The sequence below is a fragment of the Rhinoderma darwinii genome, assembly GCF_050947455.1.
Source record: "Rhinoderma darwinii isolate aRhiDar2 chromosome 5 unlocalized genomic scaffold, aRhiDar2.hap1 SUPER_5_unloc_18, whole genome shotgun sequence".
NCBI classification, from domain to species: domain Eukaryota; kingdom Metazoa; phylum Chordata; class Amphibia; order Anura; family Rhinodermatidae; genus Rhinoderma; species Rhinoderma darwinii.
Genome location: NW_027461774.1, coordinates 255477 through 271877, shown reverse-complemented (window position 1 = coordinate 271877; position 16401 = coordinate 255477). Strand labels below are relative to the sequence as shown.

General features: G+C 47.7%; 11 non-coding genes across 11 annotated transcripts; all 11 read left to right on the top strand.

The window, feature by feature from the left end:
• Positions 1-885: 885 nt before the first annotated feature.
• Positions 886-1076, top strand: LOC142686623 (U2 spliceosomal RNA). Its single transcript, XR_012855949.1, has one exon. It is a non-coding gene; the product is annotated as a U2 spliceosomal RNA (small nuclear RNA).
• A 1292-nt stretch (positions 1077-2368) lies between these two features.
• Positions 2369-2559, top strand: LOC142686622 (U2 spliceosomal RNA). Its single transcript, XR_012855948.1, has one exon. It is a non-coding gene; the product is annotated as a U2 spliceosomal RNA (small nuclear RNA).
• A 1292-nt stretch (positions 2560-3851) lies between these two features.
• Positions 3852-4042, top strand: LOC142686619 (U2 spliceosomal RNA). The gene has a single exon (XR_012855946.1). It is a non-coding gene; the product is annotated as a U2 spliceosomal RNA (small nuclear RNA).
• A 1304-nt stretch (positions 4043-5346) lies between these two features.
• On the top strand, positions 5347-5537 carry LOC142686618 (U2 spliceosomal RNA). The gene has a single exon (XR_012855945.1). It is a non-coding gene; the product is annotated as a U2 spliceosomal RNA (small nuclear RNA).
• Positions 5538-6821: 1284 nt separating this feature from the next.
• Positions 6822-7012, top strand: LOC142686617 (U2 spliceosomal RNA). The gene has a single exon (XR_012855944.1). It is a non-coding gene; the product is annotated as a U2 spliceosomal RNA (small nuclear RNA).
• Positions 7013-8302: 1290 nt separating this feature from the next.
• On the top strand, positions 8303-8493 carry LOC142686616 (U2 spliceosomal RNA). The gene has a single exon (XR_012855943.1). It is a non-coding gene; the product is annotated as a U2 spliceosomal RNA (small nuclear RNA).
• A 1308-nt stretch (positions 8494-9801) lies between these two features.
• LOC142686615 (U2 spliceosomal RNA) lies at positions 9802-9992 on the top strand. The gene has a single exon (XR_012855942.1). It is a non-coding gene; the product is annotated as a U2 spliceosomal RNA (small nuclear RNA).
• Positions 9993-11288: 1296 nt separating this feature from the next.
• LOC142686614 (U2 spliceosomal RNA) lies at positions 11289-11479 on the top strand. The gene has a single exon (XR_012855941.1). It is a non-coding gene; the product is annotated as a U2 spliceosomal RNA (small nuclear RNA).
• Positions 11480-12763: 1284 nt separating this feature from the next.
• On the top strand, positions 12764-12954 carry LOC142686613 (U2 spliceosomal RNA). Its single transcript, XR_012855940.1, has one exon. It is a non-coding gene; the product is annotated as a U2 spliceosomal RNA (small nuclear RNA).
• Positions 12955-14234: 1280 nt separating this feature from the next.
• Positions 14235-14425, top strand: LOC142686612 (U2 spliceosomal RNA). The gene has a single exon (XR_012855939.1). It is a non-coding gene; the product is annotated as a U2 spliceosomal RNA (small nuclear RNA).
• Positions 14426-15733: 1308 nt separating this feature from the next.
• On the top strand, positions 15734-15924 carry LOC142686611 (U2 spliceosomal RNA). Its single transcript, XR_012855938.1, has one exon. It is a non-coding gene; the product is annotated as a U2 spliceosomal RNA (small nuclear RNA).
• The last annotated feature ends 477 nt before the right edge of the window (positions 15925-16401 follow it).

The window sequence follows — 16401 nt, the reverse complement described above, 5'->3', positions numbered from 1 at the left end:
AAAGCAGCCCGCCCGCTCGCCTGCCCGCCACAATGGACCTACCTGTGTACACTAGATGGATGTGATGGAATGTACTGTCGTCCCTACATTTCAAGAAGAAGTAAGAATTGCAGTTGCAACAAAGCCTTGCTTGCCTACAAAGAGAGCAGCAATTTGGATTTGTTACTATGTTACCTAGAAGAATAACAAACTGTGCAAGGATGGAGGTTGTAGGAGCAAGGAGAAGTTGTCTGTAAAGTTGGTGGATGCCTATTTTCCATTTTGCAGTCCCTTGTCTCCCTCTTGTGGCCTCCTGGAGGCAACTAGCTGTGCAAAAAAAAGACAGCCTGGCGGCCGGCTGTTGCAGTGTTGCCCTCTCAGGCAACACTGAGTGACTGACTGAGCCTCACCGTCTTATATAAAGTTCAGACGGAACTTTGCACGTGTCATAGTGGAGCCCTCAGGATTCCAGAGCCAGCTTTCTGACATCATAATGGGGCCTCAGAGATAAAAGCCTGGGCCCAGGCAGTGTTGGTCAGTGCTGCTCAGCAGGCAGCACTGGACTGGACTGGATTACAGCTGATACAAGGTGTGAAGGAACAAGGGGTGGCTGTGGGCATGCACTTGCTGCCGCTGCCAGTGTTTATCTGCATGGCAGCAGGGCATTTGGGCGTTGCCAGGAAGGCGTTTTTATGTAGATTCCTCCTCTTTCAGCACTGCATTGTGGTGCAAGCAAAAGAAGCAAATCCTGTCTGGCTTCCTCTCCGGCCTTTATTCACCTCCCGTGTAGCTGTGAGTGTGTGAGCCTGCAGGGCCCCATGGAATTGCCTAGAAGTAGGCTGAATCGCTGCAAGGGCTGAACAGCAGTATCGGGCAGGCTCGGGCAACGCGCGGCCCGTTCGGGTTATCGCTTCTCGGCCTTTTGGCTAAGATCAAGTGTAGTATCTGTTCTTATCAGTTTAATATCTGATACGTCCCCTATCTGGGGACCATATATTAAATGGATTTTTAGAACAGGGAGATGGAAATAGAGCTTGCTCTGTCCACTCCACGCATTGACCTGGTATTGCAGTATTTCCAGGACCGGTGCACCCTTTCCTTATGTGTTGACTAAAAGCAGATTCCAAAAGTGTTTTTTGTCTTTGCTATTGTTTCTGTCTTTCTGAAGGGATCTCCCCTTTTAATCCCATTATTTCAACACCTGTTGGACAATGCATGAGTGATAATGAGCTCATTGATTAAATGCAATTAATGAATAGATTGCCACCTCTTGTTGTGTGTCGTCTGTGTTTCTGTGTTTCCGGCATTTCACATTGGAACACCTCATTCACCTTCCTTGTCTTCTCTCCGCCCTCCCTTTTAGGTAAGTTAAAGAGCTGCACCTGAGCCAGCCACTGATTGATTGATTGATTGATTGATTGATTGATTGATTGATTGATTGATTGATTGATGCAGCACAACAGTCAAATAGTGGAGTGGAGTAGGGGAACAGCAAACAGCCAATAAAGCAGCCCGCCCGCTCGCCTGCCCGCCACAATGGACCTACCTGTGTACACTAGATGGATGTGATGGAATGTACTGTCGTCCCTACATTTCAAGAAGAAGTAAGAATTGCAGTTGCAACAAAGCCTTGCTTGCCTACAAAGAGAGCAGCAATTTGGATTTGTTACTATGTTACCTAGAAGAATAACAAACTGTGCAAGGATGGAGGTTGTAGGAGCAAGGAGAAGTTGTCTGTAAAGTTGGTGGATGCCTATTTTCCATTTTGCAGTCCCTTGTCTCCCTCTTGTGGCCTCCTGGAGGCAACTAGCTGTGCAAAAAAAAGACAGCCTGGCGGCCGGCTGTTGCAGTGTTGCCCTCTCAGGCAACACTGAGTGACTGACTGAGCCTCACCGTCTTATATAAAGTTCAGACGGAACTTTGCACGTGTCATAGTGGAGCCCTCAGGATTCCAGAGCCAGCTTTCTGACATCATAATGGGGCCTCAGAGATAAAAGCCTGGGCCCAGGCAGTGTTGGTCAGTGCTGCTCAGCAGGCAGCACTGGACTGGACTGGATTACAGCTGATACAAGGTGTGAAGGAACAAGGGGTGGCTGTGGGCATGCACTTGCTGCCGCTGCCAGTGTTTATCTGCATGGCAGCAGGGCATTTGGGCGTTGCCAGGAAGGCGTTTTTATGTAGATTCCTCCTCTTTCAGCACTGCATTGTGGTGCAAGCAAAAGAAGCAAATCCTGTCTGGCTTCCTCTCCGGCCTTTATTCACCTCCCGTGTAGCTGTGAGTGTGTGAGCCTGCAGGGCCCCATGGAATTGCCTAGAAGTAGGCTGAATCGCTGCAAGGGCTGAACAGCAGTATCGGGCAGGCTCGGGCAACGCGCGGCCCGTTCGGGTTATCGCTTCTCGGCCTTTTGGCTAAGATCAAGTGTAGTATCTGTTCTTATCAGTTTAATATCTGATACGTCCCCTATCTGGGGACCATATATTAAATGGATTTTTAGAACAGGGAGATGGAAATAGAGCTTGCTCTGTCCACTCCACGCATTGACCTGGTATTGCAGTATTTCCAGGACCGGTGCACCCTTTCCTTATGTGTTGACTAAAAGCAGATTCCAAAAGTGTTTTTTGTCTTTGCTATTGTTTCTGTCTTTCTGAAGGGATCTCCCCTTTTAATCCCATTATTTCAACACCTGTTGGACAATGCATGAGTGATAATGAGCTCATTGATTAAATGCAATTAATGAATAGATTGCCACCTCTTGTTGTGTGTCGTCTGTGTTTCTGTGTTTCCGGCATTTCACATTGGAACACCTCATTCACCTTCCTTGTCTTCTCTCCGCCCTCCCTTTTAGGTAAGTTAAAGAGCTGCACCTGAGCCAGCCACTGATTGATTGATTGATTGATTGATTGATTGATTGATTGATTGATTGATTGATTGATGCAGCACAACAGTCAAATAGTGGAGTGGAGTAGGGGAACAGCAAACAGCCAATAAAGCAGCCCGCCCGCTCGCCTGCCCGCCACAATGGACCTACCTGTGTACACTAGATGGATGTGATGGAATGTACTGTCGTCCCTACATTTCAATAAGAAGTAAGAATTGCAGTTGCAACAAAGCCTTGCTTGCCTACAAAGAGAGCAGCAATTTGGATTTGTTACTATGTTACCTAGAAGAATAACAAACTGTGCAAGGATGGAGGTTGTAGGAGCAAGGAGAAGTTGTCTGTAAAGTTGGTGGATGCCTATTTTCCATTTTGCAGTCCCTTGTCTCCCTCTTGTGGCCTCCTGGAGGCAACTAGCTGTGCAAAAAAAAGACAGCCTGGCGGCCGGCTGTTGCAGTGTTGCCCTCTCAGGCAACACTGAGTGACTGACTGAGCCTCACCGTCTTATATAAAGTTCAGACGGAACTTTGCACGTGTCATAGTGGAGCCCTCAGGATTCCAGAGCCAGCTTTCTGACATCATAATGGGGCCTCAGAGATAAAAGCCTGGGCCCAGGCAGTGTTGGTCAGTGCTGCTCAGCAGGCAGCACTGGACTGGACTGGATTACAGCTGATACAAGGTGTGAAGGAACAAGGGGTGGCTGTGGGCATGCACTTGCTGCCGCTGCCAGTGTTTATCTGCATGGCAGCAGGGCATTTGGGCGTTGCCAGGAAGGCGTTTTTATGTAGATTCCTCCTCTTTCAGCACTGCATTGTGGTGCAAGCAAAAGAAGCAAATCCTGTCTGGCTTCCTCTCCGGCCTTTATTCACCTCCCGTGTAGCTGTGAGTGTGTGAGCCTGCAGGGCCCCATGGAATTGCCTAGAAGTAGGCTGAATCGCTGCAAGGGCTGAACAGCAGTATCGGGCAGGCTCGGGCAACGCGCGGCCCGTTCGGGTTATCGCTTCTCGGCCTTTTGGCTAAGATCAAGTGTAGTATCTGTTCTTATCAGTTTAATATCTGATACGTCCCCTATCTGGGGACCATATATTAAATGGATTTTTAGAACAGGGAGATGGAAATAGAGCTTGCTCTGTCCACTCCACGCATTGACCTGGTATTGCAGTATTTCCAGGACCGGTGCACCCTTTCCTTATGTGTTGACTAAAAGCAGATTCCAAAAGTGTTTTTTGTCTTTGCTATTGTTTCTGTCTTTCTGAAGGGATCTCCCCTTTTAATCCCATTATTTCAACACCTGTTGGACAATGCATGAGTGATAATGAGCTCATTGATTAAATGCAATTAATGAATAGATTGCCACCTCTTGTTGTGTGTCGTCTGTGTTTCTGTGTTTCCGGCATTTCACATTGGAACACCTCATTCACCTTCCTTGTCTTCTCTCCGCCCTCCCTTTTAGGTAAGTTAAAGAGCTGCACCTGAGCCAGCCACTGATTGATTGATTGATTGATTGATTGATTGATTGATTGATTGATTGATTGATTGATTGATTGATTGATGCAGCACAACAGTCAAATAGTGGAGTGGAGTAGGGGAACAGCAAACAGCCAATAAAGCAGCCCGCCCGCTCGCCTGCCCGCCACAATGGACCTACCTGTGTACACTAGATGGATGTGATGGAATGTACTGTCGTCCCTACATTTCAAGAAGAAGTAAGAATTGCAGTTGCAACAAAGCCTTGCTTGCCTACAAAGAGAGCAGCAATTTGGATTTGTTACTATGTTACCTAGAAGAATAACAAACTGTGCAAGGATGGAGGTTGTAGGAGCAAGGAGAAGTTGTCTGTAAAGTTGGTGGATGCCTATTTTCCATTTTGCAGTCCCTTGTCTCCCTCTTGTGGCCTCCTGGAGGCAACTAGCTGTGCAAAAAAAAGACAGCCTGGCGGCCGGCTGTTGCAGTGTTGCCCTCTCAGGCAACACTGAGTGACTGACTGAGCCTCACCGTCTTATATAAAGTTCAGACGGAACTTTGCACGTGTCATAGTGGAGCCCTCAGGATTCCAGAGCCAGCTTTCTGACATCATAATGGGGCCTCAGAGATAAAAGCCTGGGCCCAGGCAGTGTTGGTCAGTGCTGCTCAGCAGGCAGCACTGGACTGGACTGGATTACAGCTGATACAAGGTGTGAAGGAACAAGGGGTGGCTGTGGGCATGCACTTGCTGCCGCTGCCAGTGTTTATCTGCATGGCAGCAGGGCATTTGGGCGTTGCCAGGAAGGCGTTTTTATGTAGATTCCTCCTCTTTCAGCACTGCATTGTGGTGCAAGCAAAAGAAGCAAATCCTGTCTGGCTTCCTCTCCGGCCTTTATTCACCTCCCGTGTAGCTGTGAGTGTGTGAGCCTGCAGGGCCCCATGGAATTGCCTAGAAGTAGGCTGAATCGCTGCAAGGGCTGAACAGCAGTATCGGGCAGGCTCGGGCAACGCGCGGCCCGTTCGGGTTATCGCTTCTCGGCCTTTTGGCTAAGATCAAGTGTAGTATCTGTTCTTATCAGTTTAATATCTGATACGTCCCCTATCTGGGGACCATATATTAAATGGATTTTTAGAACAGGGAGATGGAAATAGAGCTTGCTCTGTCCACTCCACGCATTGACCTGGTATTGCAGTATTTCCAGGACCGGTGCACCCTTTCCTTATGTGTTGACTAAAAGCAGATTCCAAAAGTGTTTTTTGTCTTTGCTATTGTTTCTGTCTTTCTGAAGGGATCTCCCCTTTTAATCCCATTATTTCAACACCTGTTGGACAATGCATGAGTGATAATGAGCTCATTGATTAAATGCAATTAATGAATAGATTGCCACCTCTTGTTGTGTGTCGTCTGTGTTTCTGTGTTTCCGGCATTTCACATTGGAACACCTCATTCACCTTCCTTGTCTTCTCTCCGCCCTCCCTTTTAGGTAAGTTAAAGAGCTGCACCTGAGCCAGCCACTGATTGATTGATTGATTGATTGATTGATTGATTGATTGATTGATTGATGCAGCACAACAGTCAAATAGTGGAGTGGAGTAGGGGAACAGCAAACAGCCAATAAAGCAGCCCGCCCGCTCGCCTGCCCGCCACAATGGACCTACCTGTGTACACTAGATGGATGTGATGGAATGTACTGTCGTCCCTACATTTCAAGAAGAAGTAAGAATTGCAGTTGCAACAAAGCCTTGCTTGCCTACAAAGAGAGCAGCAATTTGGATTTGTTACTATGTTACCTAGAAGAATAACAAACTGTGCAAGGATGGAGGTTGTAGGAGCAAGGAGAAGTTGTCTGTAAAGTTGGTGGATGCCTATTTTCCATTTTGCAGTCCCTTGTCTCCCTCTTGTGGCCTCCTGGAGGCAACTAGCTGTGCAAAAAAAAGACAGCCTGGCGGCCGGCTGTTGCAGTGTTGCCCTCTCAGGCAACACTGAGTGACTGACTGAGCCTCACCGTCTTATATAAAGTTCAGACGGAACTTTGCACGTGTCATAGTGGAGCCCTCAGGATTCCAGAGCCAGCTTTCTGACATCATAATGGGGCCTCAGAGATAAAAGCCTGGGCCCAGGCAGTGTTGGTCAGTGCTGCTCAGCAGGCAGCACTGGACTGGACTGGATTACAGCTGATACAAGGTGTGAAGGAACAAGGGGTGGCTGTGGGCATGCACTTGCTGCCGCTGCCAGTGTTTATCTGCATGGCAGCAGGGCATTTGGGCGTTGCCAGGAAGGCGTTTTTATGTAGATTCCTCCTCTTTCAGCACTGCATTGTGGTGCAAGCAAAAGAAGCAAATCCTGTCTGGCTTCCTCTCCGGCCTTTATTCACCTCCCGTGTAGCTGTGAGTGTGTGAGCCTGCAGGGCCCCATGGAATTGCCTAGAAGTAGGCTGAATCGCTGCAAGGGCTGAACAGCAGTATCGGGCAGGCTCGGGCAACGCGCGGCCCGTTCGGGTTATCGCTTCTCGGCCTTTTGGCTAAGATCAAGTGTAGTATCTGTTCTTATCAGTTTAATATCTGATACGTCCCCTATCTGGGGACCATATATTAAATGGATTTTTAGAACAGGGAGATGGAAATAGAGCTTGCTCTGTCCACTCCACGCATTGACCTGGTATTGCAGTATTTCCAGGACCGGTGCACCCTTTCCTTATGTGTTGACTAAAAGCAGATTCCAAAAGTGTTTTTTGTCTTTGCTATTGTTTCTGTCTTTCTGAAGGGATCTCCCCTTTTAATCCCATTATTTCAACACCTGTTGGACAATGCATGAGTGATAATGAGCTCATTGATTAAATGCAATTAATGAATAGATTGCCACCTCTTGTTGTGTGTCGTCTGTGTTTCTGTGTTTCCGGCATTTCACATTGGAACACCTCATTCACCTTCCTTGTCTTCTCTCCGCCCTCCCTTTTAGGTAAGTTAAAGAGCTGCACCTGAGCCAGCCACTTGATTGATTGATTGATTGATTGATTGATTGATTGATTGATTGATTGATTGATTGATGCAGCACAACAGTCAAATAGTGGAGTGGAGTAGGGGAACAGCAAACAGCCAATAAAGCAGCCCGCCCGCTCGCCTGCCCGCCACAATGGACCTACCTGTGTACACTAGATGGATGTGATGGAATGTACTGTCGTCCCTACATTTCAAGAAGTAAGAATTGCAGTTGCAACAAAGCCTTGCTTGCCTACAAAGAGAGCAGCAATTTGGATTTGTTACTATGTTACCTAGAAGAATAACAAACTGTGCAAGGATGGAGGTTGTAGGAGCAAGGAGAAGTTGTCTGTAAAGTTGGTGGATGCCTATTTTCCATTTTGCAGTCCCTTGTCTCCCTCTTGTGGCCTCCTGGAGGCAACTAGCTGTGCAAAAAAAAGACAGCCTGGCGGCCGGCTGTTGCAGTGTTGCCCTCTCAGGCAACACTGAGTGACTGACTGAGCCTCACCGTCTTATATAAAGTTCAGACGGAACTTTGCACGTGTCATAGTGGAGCCCTCAGGATTCCAGAGCCAGCTTTCTGACATCATAATGGGGCCTCAGAGATAAAAGCCTGGGCCCAGGCAGTGTTGGTCAGTGCTGCTCAGCAGGCAGCACTGGACTGGACTGGATTACAGCTGATACAAGGTGTGAAGGAACAAGGGGTGGCTGTGGGCATGCACTTGCTGCCGCTGCCAGTGTTTATCTGCATGGCAGCAGGGCATTTGGGCGTTGCCAGGAAGGCGTTTTTATGTAGATTCCTCCTCTTTCAGCACTGCATTGTGGTGCAAGCAAAAGAAGCAAATCCTGTCTGGCTTCCTCTCCGGCCTTTATTCACCTCCCGTGTAGCTGTGAGTGTGTGAGCCTGCAGGGCCCCATGGAATTGCCTAGAAGTAGGCTGAATCGCTGCAAGGGCTGAACAGCAGTATCGGGCAGGCTCGGGCAACGCGCGGCCCGTTCGGGTTATCGCTTCTCGGCCTTTTGGCTAAGATCAAGTGTAGTATCTGTTCTTATCAGTTTAATATCTGATACGTCCCCTATCTGGGGACCATATATTAAATGGATTTTTAGAACAGGGAGATGGAAATAGAGCTTGCTCTGTCCACTCCACGCATTGACCTGGTATTGCAGTATTTCCAGGACCGGTGCACCCTTTCCTTATGTGTTGACTAAAAGCAGATTCCAAAAGTGTTTTTTGTCTTTGCTATTGTTTCTGTCTTTCTGAAGGGATCTCCCCTTTTAATCCCATTATTTCAACACCTGTTGGACAATGCATGAGTGATAATGAGCTCATTGATTAAATGCAATTAATGAATAGATTGCCACCTCTTGTTGTGTGTCGTCTGTGTTTCTGTGTTTCCGGCATTTCACATTGGAACACCTCATTCACCTTCCTTGTCTTCTCTCCGCCCTCCCTTTTAGGTAAGTTAAAGAGCTGCACCTGAGCCAGCCACTGATTGATTGATTGATTGATTGATTGATTGATTGATTGATTGATTGATTGATTGATTGATTGATTGATTGATGCAGCACAACAGTCAAATAGTGGAGTGGAGTAGGGGAACAGCAAACAGCCAATAAAGCAGCCCGCCCGCTCGCCTGCCCGCCACAATGGACCTACCTGTGTACACTAGATGGATGTGATGGAATGTACTGTCGTCCCTACATTTCAAGAAGAAGTAAGAATTGCAGTTGCAACAAAGCCTTGCTTGCCTACAAAGAGAGCAGCAATTTGGATTTGTTACTATGTTACCTAGAAGAATAACAAACTGTGCAAGGATGGAGGTTGTAGGAGCAAGGAGAAGTTGTCTGTAAAGTTGGTGGATGCCTATTTTCCATTTTGCAGTCCCTTGTCTCCCTCTTGTGGCCTCCTGGAGGCAACTAGCTGTGCAAAAAAAAGACAGCCTGGCGGCCGGCTGTTGCAGTGTTGCCCTCTCAGGCAACACTGAGTGACTGACTGAGCCTCACCGTCTTATATAAAGTTCAGACGGAACTTTGCACGTGTCATAGTGGAGCCCTCAGGATTCCAGAGCCAGCTTTCTGACATCATAATGGGGCCTCAGAGATAAAAGCCTGGGCCCAGGCAGTGTTGGTCAGTGCTGCTCAGCAGGCAGCACTGGACTGGACTGGATTACAGCTGATACAAGGTGTGAAGGAACAAGGGGTGGCTGTGGGCATGCACTTGCTGCCGCTGCCAGTGTTTATCTGCATGGCAGCAGGGCATTTGGGCGTTGCCAGGAAGGCGTTTTTATGTAGATTCCTCCTCTTTCAGCACTGCATTGTGGTGCAAGCAAAAGAAGCAAATCCTGTCTGGCTTCCTCTCCGGCCTTTATTCACCTCCCGTGTAGCTGTGAGTGTGTGAGCCTGCAGGGCCCCATGGAATTGCCTAGAAGTAGGCTGAATCGCTGCAAGGGCTGAACAGCAGTATCGGGCAGGCTCGGGCAACGCGCGGCCCGTTCGGGTTATCGCTTCTCGGCCTTTTGGCTAAGATCAAGTGTAGTATCTGTTCTTATCAGTTTAATATCTGATACGTCCCCTATCTGGGGACCATATATTAAATGGATTTTTAGAACAGGGAGATGGAAATAGAGCTTGCTCTGTCCACTCCACGCATTGACCTGGTATTGCAGTATTTCCAGGACCGGTGCACCCTTTCCTTATGTGTTGACTAAAAGCAGATTCCAAAAGTGTTTTTTGTCTTTGCTATTATTTCTGTCTTTCTGAAGGGATCTCCCCTTTTAATCCCATTATTTCAACACCTGTTGGACAATGCATGAGTGATAAAGAGCTCATTGATTAAATGCAATTAATGAATAGATTGCCACCTCTTGTTGTGTGTCGTCTGTGTTTCTGTGTTTCCGGCATTTCACATTGGAACACCTCATTCACCTTCCTTGTCTTCTCTCCGCCCTCCCTTTTAGGTAAGTTAAAGAGCTGCACCTGAGCCAGCCACTGATTGATTGATTGATTGATTGATTGATTGATTGATTGATTGATTGATTGATTGATTGATGCAGCACAACAGTCAAATAGTGGAGTGGAGTAGGGGAACAGCAAACAGCCAATAAAGCAGCCCGCCCGCTCGCCTGCCCGCCACAATGGACCTACCTGTGTACACTAGATGGATGTGATGGAATGTACTGTCGTCCCTACATTTCAAGAAGAAGTAAGAATTGCAGTTGCAACAAAGCCTTGCTTGCCTACAAAGAGAGCAGCAATTTGGATTTGTTACTATGTTACCTAGAAGAATAACAAACTGTGCAAGGATGGAGGTTGTAGGAGCAAGGAGAAGTTGTCTGTAAAGTTGGTGGATGCCTATTTTCCATTTTGCAGTCCCTTGTCTCCCTCTTGTGGCCTCCTGGAGGCAACTAGCTGTGCAAAAAAAAGACAGCCTGGCGGCCGGCTGTTGCAGTGTTGCCCTCTCAGGCAACACTGAGTGACTGACTGAGCCTCACCGTCTTATATAAAGTTCAGACGGAACTTTGCACGTGTCATAGTGGAGCCCTCAGGATTCCAGAGCCAGCTTTCTGACATCATAATGGGGCCTCAGAGATAAAAGCCTGGGCCCAGGCAGTGTTGGTCAGTGCTGCTCAGCAGGCAGCACTGGACTGGACTGGATTACAGCTGATACAAGGTGTGAAGGAACAAGGGGTGGCTGTGGGCATGCACTTGCTGCCGCTGCCAGTGTTTATCTGCATGGCAGCAGGGCATTTGGGCGTTGCCAGGAAGGCGTTTTTATGTAGATTCCTCCTCTTTCAGCACTGCATTGTGGTGCAAGCAAAAGAAGCAAATCCTGTCTGGCTTCCTCTCCGGCCTTTATTCACCTCCCGTGTAGCTGTGAGTGTGTGAGCCTGCAGGGCCCCATGGAATTGCCTAGAAGTAGGCTGAATCGCTCCAAGGGCTGAACAGCAGTATCGGGCAGGCTCGGGCAACGCGCGGCCCGTTCGGGTTATCGCTTCTCGGCCTTTTGGCTAAGATCAAGTGTAGTATCTGTTCTTATCAGTTTAATATCTGATACGTCCCCTATCTGGGGACCATATATTAAATGGATTTTTAGAACAGGGAGATGGAAATAGAGCTTGCTCTGTCCACTCCACGCATTGACCTGGTATTGCAGTATTTCCAGGACCGGTGCACCCTTTCCTTATGTGTTGACTAAAAGCAGATTCCAAAAGTGTTTTTTGTCTTTGCTATTGTTTCTGTCTTTCTGAAGGGATCTCCCCTTTTAATCCCATTATTTCAACACCTGTTGGACAATGCATGAGTGATAATGAGCTCATTGATTAAATGCAATTAATGAATAGATTGCCACCTCTTGTTGTGTGTCGTCTGTGTTTCTGTGTTTCCGGCATTTCACATTGGAACACCTCATTCACCTTCCTTGTCTTCTCTCCGCCCTCCCTTTTAGGTAAGTTAAAGAGCTGCACCTGAGCCAGCCACTGATTGATTGATTGATTGATTGATTGATTGATTGATTGATTGATTGATGCAGCACAACAGTCAAATAGTGGAGTGGAGTAGGGGAACAGCAAACAGCCAATAAAGCAGCCCGCCCGCTCGCCTGCCCGCCACAATGGACCTACCTGTGTACACTAGATGGATGTGATGGAATGTACTGTTGTCCCTACATTTCAAGAAGAAGTAAGAATTGCAGTTGCAACAAAGCCTTGCTTGCCTACAAAGAGAGCAGCAATTTGGATTTGTTACTATGTTACCTAGAAGAATAACAAACTGTGCAAGGATGGAGGTTGTAGGAGCAAGGAGAAGTTGTCTGTAAAGTTGGTGGATGCCTATTTTCCATTTTGCAGTCCCTTGTCTCCCTCTTGTGGCCTCCTGGAGGCAACTAGCTGTGCAAAAAAAAGACAGCCTGGCGGCCGGCTGTTGCAGTGTTGCCCTCTCAGGCAACACTGAGTGACTGACTGAGCCTCACCGTCTTATATAAAGTTCAGACGGAACTTTGCACGTGTCATAGTGGAGCCCTCAGGATTCCAGAGCCAGCTTTCTGACACCATAATGGGGCCTCAGAGATAAAAGCCTGGGCCCAGGCAGTGTTGGTCAGTGCTGCTCAGCAGGCAGCACTGGACTGGACTGGATTACAGCTGATACAAGGTGTGAAGGAACAAGGGGTGGCTGTGGGCATGCACTTGCTGCCGCTGCCAGTGTTTATCTGCATGGCAGCAGGGCATTTGGGCGTTGCCAGGAAGGCGTTTTTATGTAGATTCCTCCTCTTTCAGCACTGCATTGTGGTGCAAGCAAAAGAAGCAAATCCTGTCTGGCTTCCTCTCCGGCCTTTATTCACCTCCCGTGTAGCTGTGAGTGTGTGAGCCTGCAGGGCCCCATGGAATTGCCTAGAAGTAGGCTGAATCGCTGCAAGGGCTGAACAGCAGTATCGGGCAGGCTCGGGCAACGCGCGGCCCGTTCGGGTTATCGCTTCTCGGCCTTTTGGCTAAGATCAAGTGTAGTATCTGTTCTTATCAGTTTAATATCTGATACGTCCCCTATCTGGGGACCATATATTAAATGGATTTTTAGAACAGGGAGATGGAAATAGAGCTTGCTCTGTCCACTCCACGCATTGACCTGGTATTGCAGTATTTCCAGGACCGGTGCACCCTTTCCTTATGTGTTGACTAAAAGCAGATTCCAAAAGTGTTTTTTGTCTTTGCTATTGTTTCTGTCTTTCTGAAGGGATCTCCCCTTTTAATCCCATTATTTCAACACCTGTTGGACAATGCATGAGTGATAATGAGCTCATTGATTAAATGCAATTAATGAATAGATTGCCACCTCTTGTTGTGTGTCGTCTGTGTTTCTGTGTTTCCGGCATTTCACATTGGAACACCTCATTCACCTTCCTTGTCTTCTCTCCGCCCTCCCTTTTAGGTAAGTTAAAGAGCTGCACCTGAGCCAGCCACTGATTGATTGGTTGATTGATTGATTGATTGATTGATTGATTGATGCAGCACAACAGTCAAATAGTGGAGTGGAGTAGGGGAACAGCAAACAGCCAATAAAGCAGCCCGCCCGCTCGCCTGCCCGCCACAATGGACCTACCTGTGTACACTAGATGGATGTGATGGAATGTACTGTCGTCCCTACATTTCAAGAAGAAGTAAGAATTGCAGTTGCAACAAAGCCTTGCTTGCCTACAAAGAGAGCAGCAATTTGGATTTGTTACTATGTTACCTAGAAGAATAACAAACTGTGCAAGGATGGAGGTTGTAGGAGCAAGGAGAAGTTGTCTGTAAAGTTGGTGGATGCCTATTTTCCATTTTGCAGTCCCTTGTCTCCCTCTTGTGGCCTCCTGGAGGCAACTAGCTGTGCAAAAAAAAGACAGCCTGGCGGCCGGCTGTTGCAGTGTTGCCCTCTCAGGCAACACTGAGTGACTGACTGAGCCTCACCGTCTTATATAAAGTTCAGACGGAACTTTGCACGTGTCATAGTGGAGCCCTCAGGATTCCAGAGCCAGCTTTCTGACATCATAATGGGGCCTCAGAGATAAAAGCCTGGGCCCAGGCAGTGTTGGTCAGTGCTGCTCAGCAGGCAGCACTGGACTGGACTGGATTACAGCTGATACAAGGTGTGAAGGAACAAGGGGTGGCTGTGGGCATGCACTTGCTGCCGCTGCCAGTGTTTATCTGCATGGCAGCAGGGCATTTGGGCGTTGCCAGGAAGGCGTTTTTATGTAGATTCCTCCTCTTTCAGCACTGCATTGTGGTGCAAGCAAAAGAAGCAAATCCTGTCTGGCTTCCTCTCCGGCCTTTATTCACCTCCCGTGTAGCTGTGAGTGTGTGAGCCTGCAGGGCCCCATGGAATTGCCTAGAAGTAGGCTGAATCGCTGCAAGGGCTGAACAGCAGTATCGGGCAGGCTCGGGCAACGCGCGGCCCGTTCGGGTTATCGCTTCTCGGCCTTTTGGCTAAGATCAAGTGTAGTATCTGTTCTTATCAGTTTAATATCTGATACGTCCCCTATCTGGGGACCATATATTAAATGGATTTTTAGAACAGGGAGATGGAAATAGAGCTTGCTCTGTCCACTCCACGCATTGACCTGGTATTGCAGTATTTCCAGGACCGGTGCACCCTTTCCTTATGTGTTGACTAAAAGCAGATTCCAAAAGTGTTTTTTGTCTTTGCTATTGTTTCTGTCTTTCTGAAGGGATCTCCCCTTTTAATCCCATTATTTCAACACCTGTTGGACAATGCATGAGTGATAATGAGCTCATTGATTAAATGCAATTAATGAATAGATTGCCACCTCTTGTTGTGTGTCGTCTGTGTTTCTGTGTTTCCGGCATTTCACATTGGAACACCTCATTCACCTTCCTTGTCTTCTCTCTGCCCTCCCTTTTAGGTAAGTTAAAGAGCTGCACCTGAGCCAGCCACTGATTGATTGATTGATTGATTGATTGATTGATTGATTGATTGATTGATTGATTGATTGATTGATTGATTGATGCAGCACAACAGTCAAATAGTGGAGTGGAGTAGGGGAACAGCAAACAGCCAATAAAGCAGCCCGCCCGCTCGCCTGCCCGCCACAATGGACCTACCTGTGTACACTAGATGGATGTGATGGAATGTACTGTCGTCCCTACATTTCAAGAAGAAGTAAGAATTGCAGTTGCAACAAAGCCTTGCTTGCCTACAAAGAGAGCAGCAATTTGGATTTGTTACTATGTTACCTAGAAGAATAACAAACTGTGCAAGGATGGAGGTTGTAGGAGCAAGGAGAAGTTGTCTGTAAAGTTGGTGGATGCCTATTTTCCATTTTGCAGTCCCTTGTCTCCCTCTTGTGGCCTCCTGGAGGCAACTAGCTGTGCAAAAAAAAGACAGCCTGGCGGCCGGCTGTTGCAGTGTTGCCCTCTCAGGCAACACTGAGTGACTGACTGAGCCTCACCGTCTTATATAAAGTTCAGACGGAACTTTGCACGTGTCATAGTGGAGCCCTCAGGATTCCAGAGCCAGCTTTCTGACATCATAATGGGGCCTCAGAGATAAAAGCCTGGGCCCAGGCAGTGTTGGTCAGTGCTGCTCAGCAGGCAGCACTGGACTGGACTGGATTACAGCTGATACAAGGTGTGAAGGAACAAGGGGTGGCTGTGGGCATGCACTTGCTGCCGCTGCCAGTGTTTATCTGCATGGCAGCAGGGCATTTGGGCGTTGCCAGGAAGGCGTTTTTATGTAGATTCCTCCTCTTTCAGCACTGCATTGTGGTGCAAGCAAAAGAAGCAAATCCTGTCTGGCTTCCTCTCCGGCCTTTATTCACCTCCCGTGTAGCTGTGAGTGTGTGAGCCTGCAGGGCCCCATGGAATTGCCTAGAAGTAGGCTGAATCGCTGCAAGGGCTGAACAGCAGTATCGGGCAGGCTCGGGCAACGCGCGGCCCGTTCGGGTTATCGCTTCTCGGCCTTTTGGCTAAGATCAAGTGTAGTATCTGTTCTTATCAGTTTAATATCTGATACGTCCCCTATCTGGGGACCATATATTAAATGGATTTTTAGAACAGGGAGATGGAAATAGAGCTTGCTCTGTCCACTCCACGCATTGACCTGGTATTGCAGTATTTCCAGGACCGGTGCACCCTTTCCTTATGTGTTGACTAAAAGCAGATTCCAAAAGTGTTTTTTGTCTTTGCTATTGTTTCTGTCTTTCTGAAGGGATCTCCCCTTTTAATCCCATTATTTCAACACCTGTTGGACAATGCATGAGTGATAATGAGCTCATTGATTAAATGCAATTAATGAATAGATTGCCACCTCTTGTTGTGTGTCGTCTGTGTTTCTGTGTTTCCGGCATTTCACATTGGAACACCTCATTCACCTTCCTTGTCTTCTCTCCGCCCTCCCTTTTAGGTAAGTTAAAGAGCTGCACCTGAGCCAGCCACTGATTGATTGATTGATTGATTGATTGATTGATTGATTGATTGATTGATTGATTGATGCAGCACAACAGTCAAATAGTGGAGTGGAGTAGGGGAACAGCAAACAGCCAATAAAGCAGCCCGCCCGCTCGCCTGCCCGCCACAATGGACCTACCTGTGTACACTAGATGGATGTGATGGAA